The following is a 9842-nucleotide window of genomic DNA, read 5'->3' as shown; positions in this document are numbered from 1 at the left end:
TCAGGCTGTACCCTCTGCAGAGGAGCATCAGAGGCTGTACCGGGCAGGGTAAATGGATTTAAATAGTCCAGCTGAGTCACTAACAAGCCCTGGGAGGAGGGGAGGATGAGTCTCCAGAGCTGCTATATTATCTAAACTGTCCAGTTTTCAACAAAAAGTTGCAAGATCTATGGAGAAACTAAAGTGTATCCCAAAAACAAGGGGATTTCAAAACAGTAAAAAGAAATTGCCTCTGAGTGGACCCAGATGTTGGAAGCAGAAAAAACTGTCCAAGCAGCTATCATACTACACTTTTTAAAAAACTAAAAGAGACCATGCTGGAGGTAAAGATATAATAATATTTCATCAAATAGAGAACAAAGGAAGTATTTTAAAAGAACCAAATAATGCAGATGATGATAATCTGAAGAACAGGAGAAAAAAGGATGAAAAATAGCTTCAGAGAAATATGAATCACCAACATATATGTAATGGGAATGCCCAAACGAGTGGAGAAAGAAAACAAGCAGAAAAATTGAAGATTTCTTAATGTTTAATATCCCCAAATCTGGTGAAAAACAATCTGAGAAAATCAGTAAATTCTTACATAAAGTAGAATGGTCTACACCCACATACATGTCTGACTGAAAATACTGAAAGACAAAGATCTTGAAAACAAAAATCACTTACCATGTACAAGAAAACCCCATTAACAACTTATCAGAAACAGAGGAGACCTGAAGGCAGTGGCATGATAACATGCAGAGTGCTTTACAGGAAAAAAGAACCGTCAACCAAGAATCTTCTAACAAAACTATCCAGAAATGAAGGGAAAATGAGGACATTCTCACATTTTAAGAATTAATTCCTAGGAAACCAATCTTACAAGAAATACTGAAGTTTTTTCACACTGAAAGGAAGTGAGACCACACGGTAATTCAAATCCTCATGAAAAAAAAATGTTGATAAAGGTAATTATGTAGGAAATTATAAAGGACATTGTAATAACCTATTCCCTCAGCTGATTTAAAAACGATTCTATAAAACTATGTATATAATTGTGGTGTTATCTATAACATAGAAATATGTGTTTGTGATACCATAAAGCAGGTGGTGTGGAAGCAAAGCTATATTTCAATAATGAATTCACAAGAAATGAGGACGTGAAATGGTAAATTAAAAGGTTAATACAAAAAAAACATAAATAAGGAGGTGTTGGGAGGACACAGCTCCAGATCCAGTCTGGAGGTGTCCGAACCTCTGCCATGTGAGAGGAGTGGCCAGATCTGCTTGAATATCCACGTTTCATTTTGTTTTTTTTTTTTTTAAGATTTTATTTATTTATTTATTTGACAGAGAGAGAGACAGCCAGTGAGAGAGGGAACACAAGCAGGGGGAGTGGGAGAGGAAGAAGCAGGCTCCCAGTGGAGCAGGGAGCCCGATGCAGGGCTCCATCCCAGGACCCTGGGATCGTGACCTGAGCCGAAGGCAGACGCTTAATGACTGAGCCACCCAGGTGCCCACGTTTCATTTTCTGTGCTTATCAGAAGTCTTAATCCATCATGGATAATCAGTCATCAGAAGAAATTCAGCTGAGAGCCCACCAGGTTACTGATGAGTCTCTGGGAAGTACAAGGAGAATCCTGGTTTAGCCCTCGAGTCTCAGGATGCAGGAATCAAGACTATCCCTATGCTGGGTAAACAAGAGGAACAACTAAACTGCATAGAAGAAGGGCTGGACCAAATAAAGACACGAGAGAGGCAGAGAAGACTTTCATGGAACTCAACAGGTGCTGTGGCCTTTGCGTCTGCCTGTATAATAGGACAAAGAACTTTGAGTCTGGTAAGGCCTACAAGGCAACATGGGGAGATGGTGGAGACAACTCTTCTAGCAATGTAGTATCTAAGCAGCCAGGCCGAGTGACAGTCAGCCTCAACAACCAGTCACTGGAGCAGCTAGTGGTGGATACATTAAACATGTAACTAACGACGCCAGAGAAGATGAGATGGAAGAGAACCTGTCTCCAGTGGGCAGTATCCTAGGAAACCTAAAAAACATGGCCCTGGACATGGGCAATGAGATCAAAGGTCAAAACTGACAAATAGACCGGATCACAGAAAAAGCTGACCCCAGCGAAGATCATACTGATGTTGCCAATGCCAGAGCAAAGAAACTCACAGACAGCTAGAGCTGCTGCTGTACTTCTCCATCATGTATTCACTTCTCTAGCTCGTCCTTCAAAGTCATTACCCTTTCAGAGTTTGATGTTTTGGTTCCATGCTCTTCTAAATCAGGAGATAATGTGCAAGAAGGGCCAGGAGAACAGACACCCTATTTTTTTATGTTCTCTTTCCTTTGAGGGCACATTACTGCTCAGCCTTCCTTCTAGTATTTATTTTTTTCTCGGTTCATAGTCTCAGGTTGGTTTTTGTACATCATATATTGTGTTATTTTTCATCCTCCTCATTTGCTTTAGCAGGTTCTTTTGCTTTCAAGATTTGGAAGCATTGCCAAAGACAGCCATGAAGAAGGAAGCTGGAGGCAGGGGTAGCACAAGGAGGAGAGGCAAGAGACAAGAGGTTGTTACCTCAGTAAAACCTGCAGGCTGCAAAGCAAAAGTTGCATAGCCACAGTAAAGATCTAGTTGGGTTTAATTTAAGTTGAAGTTATTGCCAATTTAGACTAATACTTGGTTTCGGAGCTTTTATACACTATTTTTGTTATACATCACAACTTGGCAACCTGTGCTCCAAAAAAAAATAGAATGACTTTCTCAGAGTGGGCTTAGTTTCTGAATGTTTGGTGACTTGTGTATGTACACAGAGATCCCATTTCATGTTGTGCCCTACAGGAACACTTTGTATAAATGAATTACTTTTTATTTTCACATTATTAGTAGCATCATGGTCCCATTACATGCCTATTAACCACGTACATTTGTCATTAGTCTTAGAAGGAGAACATATGTAAATATGTATGTGTAACATGAGAATTTCTCTCTAAAGCAGGGCTTAAAATTCTTTGGGAAAGTCTGACAAAGTGTATTACGTGAATTCAGATTTACCTCAATGTCAAGAATCATGTTTAGATAAGATATAAGAAACTTGTTTTCATCTCAGGTAGAAAAATAAGAAACTTGTTTTGATCTCAGGTAGAAAAATAGTTAGATTGATTTGAGTTTTTTGTAGCTTTAGACTTTAAAAAAGCTAGAATTCTGTTTAACAAAGTGATTTGGAAAATTATGCCTTTGGTTTAATTATTGATGATTGTATTATCATTCAATTAGCCTTGTGGATTAAATTATGTCAAGAATCACGTTTATTTAGATCCTGAACAATGTTATAAAAATTTGATTGGTATTTGTCACCATTATTTCAGAACTAGTGTCTGCACAGTTCAAAGCTATTAATGTGGCTTGGTTTAACCAATAACCACTGTTTGATCTTTACAATTAAATTTTATAACTAAAAAAAAAACTATAAATATATACTTGTTCTTTCAACTATTTTAAAACACAAAATTATGAAAATTATTTATTACAACAATGTATTAAACATTTTTAACATATAGATATGTAACACGTATAACAAAAAAAAAGCTTTATAGGAGTTACATTTCTATATTTCACTGGAATTAAGTTACTGTAAAGCTAAAGTAGATTCTGACAAGATATATACTTGTAAAAGCCTAGAGTAACCCCTGAGAAAAAAACAAAAAATGATTAATAAAAGGAATCAAAATATTACACTAGAAAATATTCAGTTGGGGGGCACCCGGGTGGCTCAGTCAGTTAAGCATCCGACTCTTGATCTCAGCTCAGGTCTTGATTTCAGGGTCATGAATTCAAGCCCTGTGTTGGGCTCCACGCTGGGTGTGGGGCCTACATAAAAAATTAAAAAAAAAAAACTCAATTGAAAAAGAAATCAGAAAAAGAACAAAGGAAAAAAGGGTATGACATATAGAAAACAAAAAGCAAAATACATAAATCCAACCATATAAACGTGAGTGGATTAAATATTGTCAGACTGGATTACAAAACAAGATCCAACTATATGCTGTCCACAGGAAACATACTTTGGATTCAAAATACAATGAAAATATCATTGCAAACAACAACCATCAGAGAGCTGAAGTGGCTAAACAAAGATTTGAAAATAAAAACTTCCTACAGAAAGAGGCTCATTTTGTAGTGATAAAAGAGAATCCATCAAGAATCTATTAACAATTGTAAACATCTCTGCACCCCACAACACAGCCCATAAATTCTTGACAATTCTGTATTTCGCTGTCAGAATTGTGAAGCAAAAGTTGACAGAATTGACAGGAAAATAGACAATTCAGCAATAATAAAGACAAGACCCAACTTTCAACAATGAATAGAAAAAGTAGGCAGAGAATCAACAAGGAAACAGAAGACGTGAACACGATAAACCAACTACACCTAACATATCTATGGAGCATTCACACACCAACAGCACAATTCTGAAGCTCACATGGAATATTCTCCACGACAGATCATATGCCAGAACACAAAACAAGCCTCCATAAATGCAAAAGTGTTGAAATAAAAGGTCTGTTGTTTGGTCACAATGGAATGAAATTACAAATAAGTAACAAAAATCTGGAAAATTAAAAAATGTGTAGAAATGAATGCACTCCATAAATTTGACCAATGGGTCAAAGAGAAAATCACGAGATAAATTAGGAAATCCATTGAGATATATGAAAATAAAAATGCAACATACCAAAGCTTATGGAATGCCACTAAAGCAGTACTTACAGGGAAATTATAGCAGTGAACACCCATTTTAAAGGATACAAAGAACGCAAACTCCACTTTAAAACATTGAGAAAAGAACAAACTAAACCTGAAACAAGCAGGGGAGATAAAACCTTGAAGCTACAATAATCTAGACTGTGGTGCAAGCAGGCATAAAGAGAAACACATAAATCAATGGAATTGAATTGAGTACAGAAATAACAATTTGTGGTCAATTGATGTTTGGCAGAGGTGCCAAGACAATTCAAGTGGGAAAGAATAATCTCTTCAACGAGTGGCGTTAGGACAACTAAATATCTATAGGTTAAAAGATGAAGTTGAACTTCTACCTCACACAATATACAAAATTTAAAATGGATCAGAGGGGGCGCCTGGGTGGCACAGCGGATAAGCTTCTGCCTTCGACTCAGGGCGTGATCCCAGTGTTATGGGATCGAGCCCCACATCAGGCTCCTCCACTAGGAGCCTGCTTCTTCCTCTTCTTCCTCTCCCACTCCCCCTGCTTGTGTTCCCTCTCTCGCTGCCTGTCTCTATCTCTGTCGAATAAATAAATAAAAAATCTTTAAAAAATAAAATAAAATGGATCAGAGACCTATATGGTACTGAATAAGGTAACCGATGTGTGTTATATATGGATGACCCTTAAAAACATGCTAAGTTAAAGAAGCCAGTCACAAAAGACTATGATTATGATCCTGTTTATACATGAAATGTCTAGAAAACTCAGATCTATAGGAAGAGAAAGTAAATTAGTGGTTGCATAAGATGGGAGGGTTGCCAAGGGACAGGGAGTGACTGATGTTTGTACGGGGTTTCTTTTGGGATGGTGAAAAGGTCCTAAACTTGATTTGGATACAATTCATCCTTTTAAAGTATACATCTCAATAAAGCACTTAAAGGTGATAGAAACTATAAAGGAGCAACAAATAGAAAAGTAAATAAGACAACAGGAGAATATGAAAAAGCTCATAGAGCTCAGGAAAGAAAGAAAAATGAAAACATTTCACAAATGAAGCTTAAAGGAGAAAAAGTAACAGGAGGAAATAGACAACACAAAGGGTTAAAAGGAAACTTTAGAAAAAATGTTAAATATGGGAAGCCAGGCAAAGAAGATCCACCATAATTATAATAAGAAGCTGTGAAGAAGAAAACCAAAGGAATTGAATAGGAGGACATTCCCAAAATGATAATTCAATAAAACTCTACTGAAATAGTAAGATTCGAACTTACATATTGGAAAGGCATCCCAAATACTTGTAAACGTGACCCATAATAGCCACTACTGAGAAATACTCTCATAAAACTACTGACGTTTAAAGGAGAAGAAGGAAGGAAGGTTTTGGTCACTCAGGCAAAAAGTCCAGGTCACTTACATGGGAAAGAAAATTGAGTTAGCATTGGAATTTTATCCACCGCACTTTATACGAAAAGAAATAGAGTGGCATATTTCATATGTTTAGAAGAGGGAAATGTGAACCAAGAATTTTATATTCAGCCAACTAAACTTGAAGAAATAAGACCATACATAAAATTATGATTATGCAAGAAATTAGAGAACACTGTAATGAGTAATCTACTGAACGACAAGCTTCAGACACTAGGAGATGATTGGAGAATTTCCAGTATAAGGCTTTTGGGAGTATGTAATATATTTACCCTTAAAACTAAATCCAATGCTAGTCAGCAAAAATTGTAGAGTAGGCAGTTCCAAGGGCACATTCTCCACCACACCCCCAACACACAACCCAATTGGGGAAAAAAAATCAAGCCATAAACTGTCAACTTTTTCATAATTATGGAAAACAGTCAAAAGTTAACAATCAAAGAAATGCTGAATCAAAAAAAATTTTTTTTAACAACAGTAGGAAATCCTTCTGCCGTTTTTATTTGCCTTTGTCCCCCCTACTCCCTGAACGTGTGGTGGTACCGAAGACGGTAGCCTGCATTCCCCATGGGGGATCCTACTCCCTGATGCTGGAGAGAGCAGAATGGACCTTATTTGCAATTAACTGTTTGTTCTTACCTGTATGGGCACTACTTGAAGCACTGACAGAAGGAATTCATTTCTGTTTTGCCTAACTCAGAACTCCAGGAAGAATAGCAGCAGGCATTCCTCAAAAACTTTTTAAGGTAAATGAGCAACGTGTAGCCACTTGGGGCAAAAGGTTATAGTCAAAGCATACAATAGAGCACCAAAGCCTGTGAAGAAATCCCAGGGAGAGAGTTTCTTCGGGAATATTAGGACACTCGAAGCTGCACGTTTACACTGAGGAATTTCAAAAGTCCTATGACTATCCAAGGTAGGATGCAAGGTCTGAGAAGACCAGAGAAGACTCAGAGCTTTCACTTTCGGCTGATGTCTATGCTCAGTGAAAGCAAGAAATGAAGGCAAAGGCAGAGGTGTAGATATCCTGACCAGGTACCCCAGTACAGTGACCGGGGCTTTTACTCTGCCTTTTTCCCTCCTCCCTCTCTCACTGTTGGTATTCAGGAAAATTTCTATAAAAAGCTGAACACAAGCTAAAGGTACAGAAGCTTCAAAGCACAAATGACAAGAAAATATAGACTTTACAAAAATTGTTCAGAAAAGTCACTGAACAGCTATACCAACAGAAAAAAAAAATAAGCTGTGGGGAGGCTGAAGAACCTAGTTTCCCAAGTTAACCCATTATATAATTAAAAATGTCTGGTTTTCAACAAATTATTCAAAAAATTATGAAGCATTTATACAAAGTATGACAGACCCATTCACAGGAGAAATTAACAGAAACTCTCCATGAGGAAGCACACACATTGGACTTGCTAAACAAACTTTAAATCAACTGTTCTAAACATATTAAAACACTTTTAAGGAAAACATGGACAAAAAGCTCTAGGAAGAACAATGTATAAACAATATCAATAAATAGATAAAAATTGTAAAAAGGAACTAGGAAGAAATTCTGGAGCTGAAAAGTACAATAACTAAAATGAAAAACTCACCAGAGTGTTTCCATTGCAGATGCTAGGAAGCAGAAGATAGAACTGGTGGATGTAAAGATGAATCAGTTTCTATAATCAAGTCTGAGTAACAGAAAAAAAAAATGAACAGAGCCTAAGAGCCCTGTGGCACCTAGTTCAATCCTACTGAGATATGCATAATGAGAATCCCAAAGAAGGACAGAAAGGACATTTAAAGAAACTGGGTGAAAATGTCCCAAATTTGATAAAACACACAAATCTATACATTTAAGAAGCTTAACACCTTCAAGAAAGATAAACACAAAGAGATCTACACTAAGCCACATTATAATCAAATTGTTGAAAACCAAGGACAAAGAGCAAACCTTGAAAACAGGGAACCAAGTCATGTACAAGGAATCCTCAATAATGTTAACAACAAATTTCTCATTAAAAATCATGGAGGGGCACCTGGGTGGCACAGCGGTTAAGTGCCTGCCTTCGGCTCAGGGCGTGATCCCGGCGTTATGGGATCGAGCCCCACATCAGGCTCCTCCGCTATGAGCCTGCTTCTTCCTCTCCCACTCCCCCTGCTTGTGTTCCCTCTCTCGTTGGCTGTCTCTATCTCTGTCTAATAAATAAATAAAATCTTTTAAAAAAAATCATGGAGACAAGGAAAGAGTGGAGTGACATTTTTAATGTACTGACAGAGAAAAGGAGTTTATATTTGGCATAACTTAAAAAGTAAAGGAGAAATTGAGACATTAGCAGATAAAAGCTGGGAGGATTCATTACAAGCAGACCTATCCTACAGTAAATGCTAAAGGGAGTATTCAGATTGAAATGAAAGGATACTAGCTAACAACTCAAAGCCATACCAAAACAAACAAACAAAACAAAAACCCTCCATTAAAGGTAACTATATAGGTAAATATAAAAGCCATTGTTATTGTATTTTTATAACTCTTTTTAAATACTCTACATTAAAGACAAATGCATAAAACAATAATTATAAAACTATGTTAGTGAGAATGTAATGTATAATGTAATGTATAAAGATATAATTTATGGTAACATAAAAGGGGTAGGAGACAGCTGTACCAAGGTTGAATTTTGTATATTTAAGCTAAGTTGTTACCAATTCCAACTAGATTGTTATATATTTAGAGCTTTTTTATAATCCCCATGATAACTATTAAGAAAAAATTTTTTAAATACATGAAAGGAAATAAGGAAATCAAAATGTACACTACCAAAAAAAAAAATCAAGTAAACACAAAAAAGGGCAGTAATGGAGGAAATGAGGAACAAAAAATATATAAGGCTTCCAAAAAAAAATAGCAAAATGATGAAGTAAATTCTTCCTTTTCAGTAATGAATTTAATGTAAATGGATTAAACTCTCCAAACAAAAGCAGAGGTTGGGAGTATGGATAAAATCAAACCAAATGAACAAAAACCCATGATCAAACTATATGCTGTGTATGAGAGATTTACTTTTGATTCAAAGACAAAAATGGGTTGAAAGTGAAAGCATGAAAAAAGATATTCCATGAAAATAGTAACCAAAAGAGAACTGAGGTGCTTATACTAAAAGCAGACAAGATAGACATGAGTCGAAAACTGTTACAAGAGAGAAAAAACTACATATAATCTTTAATAATTAGTTCATCAAGAACAATTAATTATAAATATATGTCCCCAACAATAGAACCCCAAAATAATGAAGCAAACTTTGACAGAAATAGAGAAATGGACATTTCTATTACATTTGGAGACTTCAATAATGGATAAAACAGTTGGAAAAGAAATAGAGGATTTTAACAACACTATAAAGCAACTAGCCCTAACAAACACCTATGGGACACACCACACAAGAGCAGAATACATTCTTCTCAAGTGCACATGAAACATTCTCCAAGATAGTCCATATTTTAGGCCACAAAACAATTTTCAATACATTTAAAAAGACTCCAATTATACAAATTATCTTCTGCACCCAAATGAGGCTAGAAATCAATAACAAAAGAGAAATTGGAAAATTTACAAATAGGAAGAAATTAACACACTCAACCAGAGGGCAAAGAGGAAATCACAAGGGAGATCTGAAAATATTTGGAGATGAATGGAAGCAAAAACAACA

The 9842-nt window shown here is 36.2% G+C and overlaps 1 pseudogene; it reads left to right on the top strand.

Moving 5' to 3' along the window:
* The first annotated feature begins 1431 nt into the window (after nucleotides 1-1431).
* Nucleotides 1432-3793, top strand: LOC103671169 (annotated as a pseudogene).
* The last annotated feature ends 6049 nt before the right edge of the window (nucleotides 3794-9842 follow it).

The sequence above is a fragment of the Ursus maritimus genome, unplaced genomic scaffold, assembly GCF_017311325.1.
Source record: "Ursus maritimus isolate PB19 unplaced genomic scaffold, ASM1731132v1 scaffold_6, whole genome shotgun sequence".
In the NCBI taxonomy this organism is placed as follows: domain Eukaryota; kingdom Metazoa; phylum Chordata; class Mammalia; order Carnivora; family Ursidae; genus Ursus; species Ursus maritimus.
The sequence above is the reverse complement of the archived record's forward strand: the minus strand, read 5'-3'. Positions and strand labels throughout refer to the sequence as shown.